At 40.2% G+C, this 12,734-nt stretch overlaps 1 long non-coding RNA gene across 1 annotated transcript; it reads right to left on the bottom strand.

Moving 5' to 3' along the window:
• Positions 1-1,290: 1,290 nt before the first annotated feature.
• Positions 1,291-11,703, bottom strand: LOC127412992 (uncharacterized). The gene is made up of 3 exons (XR_007892513.1): positions 11,517-11,703; positions 3,571-3,649; positions 1,291-1,437 (listed from the first exon to the last, which is right to left on the bottom strand). It is a non-coding gene; the product is annotated as an uncharacterized LOC127412992 (long non-coding RNA).
• Positions 11,704-12,734: the final 1,031 nt, after the last annotated feature.

Here is a 12,734-nt window from a genome sequence, read left to right as displayed (position 1 = left end):
TCTCTAGTCATGGGACTATTTTGCACCACCAAATATTCACATGAAATCAAGACAGTCTGCACTTTCATTTATAGTTGAGAATTCCATGTAAAATGCATCAACAACTCTTTTTAGGCCCTTCAAATTTAAAACTAAAAATTTCAGGTGAAATGGGTTAAGCGAAAGTTGCACTACCAAACTGAATTATTTAAATAATATATAAGAAATAAGGACACCTTTGGAGGATGAATCAATGATAACTTTATTGAAAATACATTTCTGAAACAAGAAGGTTGTAAAGGAAATCAAAATAAGTTTATTTATGACAAAAGGAGGATATTTTACTTCATAGTTATACTCAAGAAATTATAAATATGTTGCTGAGTGACTTCAGCCAGGTCTTCTAAGCAACCAAATTGGCCTGGTTGCTAGGGAGGGTAGTCACATGGGGTAACCTCCTTGTGGTCGCGATTAGTGGTTCTCACTCTCAATGGGGCGCGTGGAAGTTGTGTGTGGATCGCGGAGAGTAGCATGAGCCTCCACATGCTTTGAGTCTCCGCGGTGTCATGCACAGCGAGCCACATGATAAGATGCGCGGATTGACTGTCTGAGAAGCGGAGGCAACTGAGACTTGTCCTCCCCCACCCGGATTGAGGTGAGTAACCGCGCCACCACGAGGACCAAGTAAGCAGTGGGAATTGGGCATGCCAAATTGGGGAGAAAAGGGGATAAAAAAAATAATTATAAAATATAAATATGTATTTATGACTAAACATGTATAGCACAACTGGGTAATGAGATAATATAAGTTATATCACTTGATATATTCAGTTGTCCAGCCCCACCCCCAAGAACAGTATTTCCAGGAATCCCCCTTGTGATTGCCCAAGGGATTCCTGGGAAAACTGGACCCCGGGGATGGGGAAATGAGGGAATGCATTGTGGAGGAAGACACTTGTGGACGATCCATGGGAAAACACATTCAGTTCTGTCTAAATGAAACCTGACTTATGTATGCTGAAGCAAACATAAATCAACAGGTATGACTACCACTAATGCTTCTGCTAATTATACATTTGCATTATATTCCATACATTTAGGATTAGGGGGTTAGGGTTTGCTACTTTGGTTTTAAATGTAAAACCAAAGTAGCTTATGGTTACATGATGATTTTAGATGCAGTGCCCTCCCTCCCGAGCTACAGTGCTTCATCTCAGACTCCCATTTGACCAGAGATGCAGCACTGCACCGTGGGCATGAGGACCGATGGGGAGTGAATCATTTAAGATTCCTTTGCAGTTGCCAACTTACTTTCATTTCTTTGATCAGCCTGGACTGCAACCTCCTACATCCTGTCGATTGCATGGGAGATGACTCAATCTCATATAAAGGACTTGGGTTTGGATGAGTTCCTCAGGCTCTCACCTCGCCAGACAGTCTGGCCTGCCGCTATAAAGCCTAAGGAACAGGAGCAAGAGATGAATGCCCAATTACAGATAGATAGACTTGTATTTATTAAGTCTTTTATCCCCTTTATTAAAAAAAAATAAAATATGGATGGATTTGTTAGGCCTATTGCGGTTAAAGAGTTCTAAGTACTTGAAGGGAAATAGATGGATGACTGTGTGTGGGGGAAGGGCTGTTGAACATCATGTAGCTGTACAGGAAATGGCTTTGACCCCTGTCTGACTACACCTAAAAGAACCATGGTACTAGCATGTTTTTTTTTTGTTTTTTTTTGGACATTTACCATAGTAACATGGCATTATTGAACAGATACCTTGGGGTACCATAAAAATACTATGGTACATACATTTTACAAAATCAAAGTACCATGGTATTACCATTTGATACCATCAGCGAATCATAGAAGCACCACAGTAATTTTTTGGTAAAAGTAGTTCATCTACACTTCAGGTCCAGGCTCCATTGCCCTGATCAGCCCTCTCACTATGACTCTGGAATGCCATCCTGGGTCACTGATGAGGTGTCAGAATGCAGGATAGTGGAAAGACTCTATGCAGTGATTCAGACACAAATAAGCTCACCAGCCTGAAAGTGGGATATTTAGTATGAGCTCTGGCTCCCCAGCCTGCCTCTCTCAATCTCCAGCCAGAGTGGAAGCAGCTGAAAGTGGCTGTCACCCAAGAAAAACCTTGGAGCTGCAGGACTCCAATCCACTGAATAAACAACTGCACGTTCGCCCTGCTCCGCATTGACTTCCAGCACTACTGCAGTACGATTCATTCTGACCGGCTCTGGTTGATCAGTGGTTTTAGAACAGGATGTTTATTCCTGCAGTGAACATCTGTACTCAAGTTCAAAGGGAACATCAATGCAACAGTCTGCTGAAGTGCCCCTGAGTCAATCAGCTCAGTGTACCGCAGAATACAAGGCCACGCCTCTTTATACACAACCGCTTCCTCTTTGTCCCAATCAGATTGGTCCACAGAGAAATTGGTTTCAATGGGACTTCTGTTCTCAGCATATAAAATAGGCCTACCACCAGAGTAGACATAAACTTTAAGGGAATAGTTAATCCAAAATTAACATGTTGTTCCAAACTCATTTGACTTTCTATCTTCCCTGGAACACAAGGAGAAGATAGGAGAAATTTTGAAGAATTCACTGGTCATGCATTGTCCATGCAATTATGAATAATGGGTACTGGAGCTTTCAAGCTTAAAAAGGAAATAAAAACATTATGAAAGTGATCATAAAATATTCCAAATGACATACAAATCTTGACATCTTGAGTTCATAAGAGAATCTTGAGTTAATGATAATAGTAACATTGTTTGATTAGTTGAACACTGCAAAAAAAATTGTTTGTCTTATTTTCTGGTTAAAACAGCAGAAAATCTCTAAGGTTCATAAACCTGTCAGAGTCCAGCTCAGCATGAGTTTTATTTCCTCAAAGAAGCAGATGACATGGTTTGAATATGTTTAAAAGAGCCTGAACCCTTCCCAGTGATATGATAACACTATGCTTGCATCTGTACAGCCAGAAATTCTCGCTCAGGGCTGCAAGTGGAGTCAGCTCTCCTGTGCCCTTGAATGTGCTGCTGTCTGATTCTGTGGTGTGTGGGAACCACAAAATGCTACTGGATAGCACCAAGAGCTGAGCTCATTCTCACAGACTGGCAACTCTGTGAGCTCTGTCTTTATACTTCTTGGATCGTTTTCACTCCACCGTCTAGGAAGCGGGTAAGATTATGCAGGATTATTCACTCACTCGAACACAACCCTCTAATAGCTTTCCCAGCAGTGCTGTGTGGTTAATGGAGAGAGTTGGGGGGCAGCAGGCATTATTAACACAGATATACAGCCTATCCATAAGGTACTGTTCATAGTTTACAGTACAATCATTTGGAGAAGGACTGAAGGCCTTAGTTGACAAGCACATCTGGCTCCACTTTGTTTCTGTTTATAGACGGAAATGAAGCATGGTGACCTAAATCTGAATACAACAAAGAAAGAAGTTCCACTAAAGCCTGTGTTCCTCCATTTAGGTAAATTCAGTAAATCTCTAAAAAAAAGAGAATGGAAGAGAGATGATGTATTTGTTTTTACTAACTACATGGTTCTCACCTCGACGGTGTGTGCCAATTGTTCAGATGTTTAGTCCACAGCATTTTTTTTTCTCCGTGCAGACTTGAGACACTCCACTCTGTAAGAAAAGAAAAGGGTGGAACATCATAAATGGCAATTTCAGAAAATGTCAGACTGCTAATTTTATCATTCTAGTGTCATTGAGCTCGTTTACATGCACAACCTTACACCAATTATGATTAATAAGCCGACAATATGTAAACATGTAATTGCCTTAAAGTAATATTCCGGGTTAAATACAAGTTAAGCTCAGTTGACAGCATTTGTAGCATAATGTTGACTACCACAAAAACAACAACAACAACAAAATCATGCTAACTGTAAGGAACTTACAATGGAATAAAATGGGGGGCCAGTACATAAACATTAAAATACACACTATTTCAAAAGTATACCCACAAGACTTGAACATTATACATGTTAACATGATTTTAGTGTGATAAAATCGCTTCCAGGGTTTACCGGCATTGTGTCGACATGGCACAAAGTTGTAATATTGTTTAACTTTACACTGATAAGGTTAGTAAGCCATTTTATTATAGTAAATCACGTTAACACGTGTAATGTTTGCCTATTGTGGCTATACATTTGAAACAACAGTTTACTGTAACTGGCATTTTTGCTTTTTTTTTACATTTTATTTATAAGTTTAATTTTGTTTGTGGCAATCAACATTATTTTACATTAACAACACTGACGGTTCTGCACAAACTGATCCGCATGATTTTTGCACATTACACCAATTTTGTGTTACATGTAAACACATTTACCGGCGTTCTTAGCGGCTTATCCAATATGCGCAAGTGTCTACATATTGACATCAAAAGTAGAGAATAACATGATGATTTCCAGTCTCATGTAAACACGTTTTTTTGTTTGTTTTTTTTTTTTGGTAATTATCAGCATGTTGGTTTGCATGTAAACACACTCATTCAGTTATGCTGCAGAATAAATTGACCATGGGGTATGAATATCAGTGATTTTCCACACATTTCTCAGTTGACTATATGTGAAAAGATGTTGTCAAAATGTATCCTCATAGGGTTTCAGAATGCCCTAAGCTATTTTGATGAGTTATAATCAAACAAATTGCTTTCAGTTGAATTTGCAGAGTATTACATTTACTGCAAAGAAAGAAAGCCCCTCTAAAAAAGTGGGAAAAAATGACTAAGGAAAAAGAAAGAAAGAAAAAACAACATGAAAATTCCAGAGACTTTTTTGAGCCTTTTCCAGCAAGTGAGAGCTTTAGGTTGTCTCATATCCCCTTCTGGAATCTCCCTCAGTCCATATAAGGAATCCTGAAGGGATTTTATTTTGGGATAATGGAAAATGTAGCTGAGCTTTTGATAAACATTCACTCTTTCAGCAACGTACGGCCAGTGATTGGGGAAGCAGATAATTTGTCACTGCTCTGTGTGCCCTCCCCTCCCCCGATTTCTCTTTCCCGCCGCACTGCCTGCATACATTCCCTTTTCTAGTCACAGTCTGTGGTAGCCTGACATAAAAGGCAAAAGGGAGTTAAAGGTGTAGGAGAAGCCAGAAAAACTCAACCATGGCAAAGCATCATGGAGAGCGCAACGTTGACGAAATAAAGGAATGTTCACCTCATCTGCCTAAAGTTTTGTAGCTGAGGCATTGGGTTTCATATTTAACATGACAGTAATCATGGGGACTTTTAATCTCACATACTGATTGACATAGTTGTGAATTTTCTTTCTGCTCCGCAGAACTGTGAGATATGGAGCCCCCTGATGTCTCAATTATTAATCCATGTGAGCAAAGCTCAACAAACACTTCCTGCTCCCAGACTCAGTGCTTGTCAAGATACTGATACTGAACTACTGCTTAATAAGTGAGCCCCAATAATAAACATTAAATCCTAGTTCCCAGGCTCTGTCCTACTTGGGATGCATGAGCTAAATTTGTCTCATAACGACACATTGGGAATACACTGCAGAGGAAAACTACATATGCAAAATCAATAACTATGTCCTGTGATTATAATATGAATGTTCTGCATGGCCTATTATTTTCTAGAGAAATAATTTCTCAAAATCAAATATGCATGCAAAAGTATGTTAATGGTTATTTCGAGCATGGCATACAATTAAAGTCTCCTATTACTTGGCATGTTGTGTGTGTTGATTAGTGTTAGCTGAGGCAGTTCTAGTGGTTCAGCAGTATGCTGAGGTGAACCCCACACACCTCTACTTACACCAGATGGCTCTCAGTTTCTATGAACAGAGTGAAACACACACAAACACGTGCACACACACGCACAGTCTAGCCATTGAGGAAGTCTACAGTCCTGATCTGAAGATTGCCTAAGTGTTCCCAGCTTTACATACTTCACAGCATGCTAGCTGTTTTTTTGTGATGGTTCAAAAACACAACCATTCCAGAGACAAAACTGAAAACAAATAGGCAATTGGATTTTATGTTGTTCAGGTTATGTTCACATACTAATAGCCTAAATTTTCATTTAAAACGCTTTTATTTTGCTATGTTTACGCCTCACATCCACACTGGAACCAGTGATTTTCTCAACCAAAAACGTTCTCCAATTACTGCATACTTCGGAAAAAGATGACGTCAGGAAACTGAAAACAGAGTTTTCAAAGGGAAACGGATTAGTGTGGACGTAGCCTAGGCCACAGTCACACTAATACATTTTCGTTTGAAAACGCATTATTTTCACTACGTTTACGCCTCCCATCCAGACTGGAATGGCTTTTTTTTCCACCAAAAATATAACATTTCGAAAATGCTCTCCATTACAATGGACTTTAAAAAACAATGACTTCAGGGAACTGAAACAGAGTTTTCAAATGAAAATAGATCAGTGTGGACATTACCTCAGACTCAGAATATAAGTTTTTCTCCCCCAAATAAATTCTGTCATCATTTTTCACCCTCATGAAAACAAAAAGAGATGTTAGGCAGAATTACAGCCTCAGTCACCATTCACTTTCATTGTATGGAAAAAATGCAATAGAAATTAACGGTGACTGAATCTGTCATTCTTTTGCATAACATCCCATTTGGTGTTCTATGGAAGAAAGTAAGTCATACAGATTTGAAACAACATGAGGATGAGTAAATTATTACAGAATTAATAAATATCAATTTAAACCCAGTTTAAAGTTGTTAGGTTACTCACTCTCTGCATGATATGACAGTGAATTGGAAGTTCAAAGCCCTTACAAAGCCTTCATGAGTTCATGGCAAATTTGCAGCAAACTTGCCGCAAATTTGTCACTGGTCATTTTCACATGCAAATGAGCTTTGCAGCAAACTTGCGGCAAATTGCTCATTGTTGCCAAAGGTTTGCTGAATGTTCACATCTATCGGTTAAGAATTGTAAACTTCTGGCAGACATTTGTGGCAAATTACAAGCTCATTTGAATGAGAAAATAATAAGTGCCATATTTGCAGCAATTTTGTGGCAAGTTTGCAGCTAGTTCGCCAGAAATCTACATTTTTTGTAAGTGATTCCTTCTTACTGTATGTGAGGGCTACTACTTCAGAAATACAATGAAACCATTAATGATAGTGGAAAAGACTTCTGATCAGGGTAAATGTGTGTATGTTACTGTATAGATGTTTCATCAGAAGAAAGAGTAGGAATAAAGTGAAAGAGCGAGAGAAAGAGAGAGTTATTACAGTGACAGCCCAAGCTAATGCCAAAGCACTCACCTCCACAGAGGCAGATGCTGTGTTTACACAGACAGACACTGGCTTGATAATGGAGAGTGCGAGCACGCCTAAACATTGCCTTTTAAGGTTCCCTCTCATTTCTCCCCATCTCCTTAAATCATCACGACAGGAAACGTGAAGGAGGGGGAGGGCACCCCCGCCTGTTACCTCTCTCTGCTGTCTAGCTCTTGAAGCTAATCTCCCTTTTGAAGCTCAGGCTTATGTACAAGCTACAAATGCAAGCATTCATCTATCCCTATGCTTAAACAGAGATTTCACTACTTAATAGCAGCTGTCTACTTTTAGATTCTTTTGGGAAATCACATAATACGTAAGGACGCATTGTTAGCGCACACCTTGTAGCATTTTAGCGAGCTACTTTGAGTTTGTTTGATGGCATTAGGGCAATTCTACAGTGCTTGTTTGCCTGTGATCTTCAGGGTTAGTTGTTTGGCATTTAGCAGACACTAGAAGTCCAGACAATCCCTGCAACCCCTCTTCGGCACCCCGTGGCTGCTGTTTGAATGCTTAGAGATGACTTCAGTAAACATAGGCTTCTCAGCACTGGGGATATCAGAGCCAGATTTCTCAGAACCAGGGAAGATGTTCAGCGAAAGCATGTTAGCTATGTGATAGTATTTAGTCCGGTTAAAGTGAAAGAATCCAAAGGGGCTAATTTATGCTGGATATTCTTTCGTGTTTGTGAAAAACATGTCAAAATTTGTGGTAGCTCAACTACATCATGGCTCTAGCAAGAGCAAAGTCATGGGTTTGATTCCCAGGGAATGCACGTATAGTTTGAATGCACTATAAGTCGCTTTTGATAAAAGTGTCTGCCAAATGCATAAATATTAACTGCCCAAACATGCATGTTGCTTTTTTGTTCAGTGTTGTGTCTGTTGCATTAAACTTCAAGATTCCAAAACATTTGTATTTTATAAAGCATGAGATCATTAACATTTCCCAGGTGTATCTAAACATCATAAAAGCAAACATCCAACATTTACAAGGCAAAGGCGCAGCAGGAACACTTAAAAACCCAAAAAACGAACCCCCAAAGCACTCCTTAAATGCAAGTAATTGGAATGTGGAGTGTTGTGTATGGGCATAGAGTGAAAAAATATGCCTAGACAGTCAGCACTCAGCTCTCTGTCAGCACCTCCACTCCCTAAAAGGCAGTGCATATGTATGTTTTTAGGGGTCCTAATGCTGTTTGGACCATTATGAGTTGTTGGACATAGGCTTATGGGTAGTCCCTGGTGGGATCTAACCCCTACTTTCCCTTCCCAGTGTTCATGTCAAGTGACCCTGGGAACTGGGGTCCCCTGGGGCTCGGGTAGGGGAGCAAGTGATGCGGGGGCAGGCCAAAGCACCAAGGTCACCAAAGGGTCATGTGAAAGCACTCTGCTCTGATGGCTGCCAGACTTTTAACTTTTGACTGAAAATAAATAATGCACTTCCTTTCCCTCCCTCACTGTCTCCAGCTCAACCCCTCCAACCCTCTATCTAATCTGTCCATCTGTCCATCAACACACACGTGTTCATCTATCCAGCATAAGACCTACAGTATAATGATAGATTGCAGTACAAGGCTGAGATTTACAGGGCTTTTTGGAGCTCTGGCAACAATTAGGTGAATGCATACACAAACAAAGGAAATGTTGTAGTAATACACAGCTAATGAGGGATTGTTTATCATTGTGGGATACAATAAACTTTATATATTATATACAGTACAATTTACGGCATATTTTATTATTAATAATTGTCAATATGAAACCACACAATTTTAGTTAAATGTAAGTCAATGTTTTAATCGAGCCAATCCAGGTTGTCTAGATAATAGATTGTTATTTGTTAATGAAGTAAACTTTTGAAATCACACAACATTTGTAAACACAATGGCAAAATCAAGTATTGAACATGAGCAAACAGAATGCACTCAAAGTATTTCATAAAATCTTTGAAAAACGTGTTCTTTGTATTCAAGTTTCTCAATGATTTCATGATGTAAACCATTAGTCCTTGAGTGATTTGTTCAGATGGCGGATTAACATGTCTTTTACTTTATATGGGCATGCTAAGATTCAGCTCAAATGTGTTGGAATGTGTGTGTGTGTGTGTGTGTGTGAAAAACAGAGTGTGTGTTTGAGTAAGTCACCAGAGTGGCATCCCTGGACTAGGAAAGTTAAACGCTGACCCCAGCCTACCAACAGCTGGATACATCTGCTTGCTCTCCTCCTCCGCTCCCCCCATCTGATATTTGCAACAGGGTTTTTTTCAGAAACAAAGAACAGAGGAATGGAGGAGAGAGTGTGGGGGATGGATTTCTGCCCCTCATCTCTCTTGCTCTCATAATGCTGCTGAACTATTTTGTAAACTTCCAAATGGCCTTTTTAAAAGGACATTAGTGTAGTTTGAGAGTTTCGCTAGAAAAATATTATGTTCTTAGCCCATTTAATTTTTTTGTTGTCGTCTTTTTTAAACTTAAACTTTACTAAATTTAGTTAGATTTATGCTTGTAAAAGTTCAAGGATGGGCAAGGAGGAGGCAGGAACTGGCTGAACAGTCAACATAAAGGTTTAATGATATAAATGAACTTAAAACAACATAAGACATACACAGACACACATGCAGCCCAGCCATGTGAGTCTCTCTCTCTCTCTCTAACTGGTGCCTCCGGCTCTCCTTTATCTCGATCTCCCGCTGATCAGCTGATTCAGCACTGGCCATGCCCTCCTCCTCGTCACACTCCTCCCCCGCCCGATTCAGGCTGGGGCACCACCGGTGGTCCACCCCGCCTCCTGTGAACCTGGGGGAGAGACGAGGGGCGGCGTGGGGAGAGGGAAAGGGCGAGCGGAGACACACAGAGAGAGAGTAGAGAGAGAGAGACAAATGCGGCTGCGCTGCATGTATGTTCATCTTATGTTTTATGTTCTATGTTGTTTTAAGTTCATTTATACCATTAAACTTTATGTTGACTGTTCAGCCGGTTCCCGCCCTTATACTGTTACAATGCTTAAAACAAGAAAAACTTTTTGGCAGAAGTAAACTTAATTTGAGATACCGTATATTCTCCAAAAATAAGTCTTTAGCAATTTTGCTTCTTAAGTAAATTTGTCTTGATTAAGGCCATTTTCTTATTGGAAAACAAGACAAAATATTGCTTAAGGAAATGTTTTTTTTTGTGTGTGTGTTTTTGCATTGTTGACTAGTATATTTCAAGGTTTTCTAAAAATGCATGCAATCATTGTTAAATAAAATCAATCGACACATGAAATTTTGTAACAGCATGGCAAAACATTAAGCAAATTGATGAAGATTGCATGCATCTCAATTTGTCATCCGATTTTGCTGAAGTTCAAAGTCAAGATCAAAGGCTAGTAAAACAGCAGCAGGATCACATTCCCAGTAAGGCTTTTAGGACTCTGCTCTGTGAGGTCAATTCCCATTTTTCCCCAGTATCCCCAGGTGAACTCTACTGTTACATTCTCAATAACACACTCAGACATGCAGCATGAAAGCAGACCAGGAGAATGCAAGTAATCTGCAATCCGTCAATACTGTTGAAAAACTTAAAACTGGAACTAAAGTCCTGGTTCTAATAAATAATCCCACCCTTGCTTTGTTAGTTGGAAAACTTCCTTGCAGCATGCTTTCGTTAACTCTGAAGCAGAAGTACTCTGCTGTAGGAAAGCCCATCACTATTTGTGTTTGTTTCCTGGTACCCTGGTATACCAGTGGGGAAGTGCTCACTGTATCAATGCAGTGCATTTAGCCAGCTGTATCAGCTTTGTGTCACAGCAGCACACTACTCTCAATGACAGCTTGACATGCCTGGTATGTTTCAGTATCTTTTCTATAGAGTGCCAGCTGGCCAACCTCTGCTCTCCCTTTCAGGTGCTGGGCAACATAGTGACTAACAAGAGCAATGACCATCAACATCCCTGTTGAAAAGACCAGTATGCTCCAGAAAGACCATGTTGGTTGACCAGCATTTTTTAATGGTGAACAAAATGACACTGCTGGTCCACCAGCTAAACTATCACTAAACCAGCATAAACCAGCCTAAACCACTATGCTGGTCTAAGATGGTCTTTTCAGCAGGGATGATATCTCTAAACAGCTTAATTCAGAAATTTGATAACATACGACAGATACATTTCACAAATCAACAAGACAATCTTGGACAGTGGTGTTAGACATACAGTAAGTTGAGAAAGACATACCTCTGAGCAGTCCAGAGTCTTGAAGGGAGGTTGGTTGGTGCCGGTCTGTGTGTATTGTGTTGGGATGAGTTGCAGGGAGGGGGTCCCCACTTTGTTCCCATGGATGCCGTGTCAACCACAGTCTAAGGGGGTTCCCGGCAAGAGGCTCCTTTTTGATGCGTGGCTGGCCTGGGGAGCAAAGACTTTTCTTTTACCTTATATGAGGCAAGGGGCCGGCCCACCATCTGAGCAGCATGTTAGGGAAAGCCCCCTGAACTGCCTGATTGGCTGGAGTAAGAGCCCCCGTGACCCCAAGCTGTGACCCGCGGTGTGTGAGGATGAGAAGGGATGGGGAAGGAGGGCTGAGCCCATCCGCTCAGCTAAGGAAGGCACATTTGACAATTTTCATATTTCTTCTAAATTTGGAGATTTCTGCCTGTGCTGGAGTCTTGGCCGCCCTCTCTGAGAGTCCATGTGGAAACCATTAACAACAGAGGGCTCCTTTCCATTCCTGGCTGGGAACACAAGGCCTGTGCACAGACACAGTTATTTAAAATAATTAATTTCCTCTCAAAAGCGCAGTGCTTCCCCATATGGGAAAGCATTTGCTTACCGAATGCTAGGAATCATATACACAGGGAGAAAAGTCACAGGGAGAAAAGAGTGAGAAAGGGCAAGCAAAAAGAAAAGAGAAAGAGGTTTGTTTATTTTCTTGAAAAAAGCAGTATCGCTGTCGGGCATGAATCACAAACTGGATCTCCACACAAACAGTCCTCTCACCAAGCCACACAAAGACTTTCCCTGTTGTTGGCTGTTTTATCTGTAATCAATGTACTCTAAATAGGTAAAATGTCAAGAGAGAATTTGGAGAAATTGGAATATATAAACTAAAACCAAACTTAAGCTTAATATCCCATTGTAGAAACACAGGAAATAAGGGAAACTGAGGCATGTTGTCACACTCTATGGTAAATGGTCACGATGGAAACCACATCTTATTACAGGCATTCCAGCAAAATTTAAAGGAATGTTCCGGGTTCATACAAGTTAAGCTCATTTGACAGCATTTGTGCAATAATGTTATTTCGTACATAAATAAAAGTAATTTCAACTCATCCTTCATTTATAAAAAAAAAAAAAAAAAAAGAAAAAAAAAGATAAAAGAAAGCAAAACAACACGGTTACAGTCACTCAGCTCATTGGCTGAACTTGATTTAATCGTGGACAGTGGTTCCACAT

The sequence above is a fragment of the Myxocyprinus asiaticus genome, chromosome 22 (genome assembly GCF_019703515.2).
Source record: "Myxocyprinus asiaticus isolate MX2 ecotype Aquarium Trade chromosome 22, UBuf_Myxa_2, whole genome shotgun sequence".
NCBI classification, from domain to species: Eukaryota; Metazoa; Chordata; class Actinopteri; order Cypriniformes; family Catostomidae; genus Myxocyprinus; species Myxocyprinus asiaticus.
This window is presented reverse-complemented; position numbering and strand designations above follow the sequence as displayed.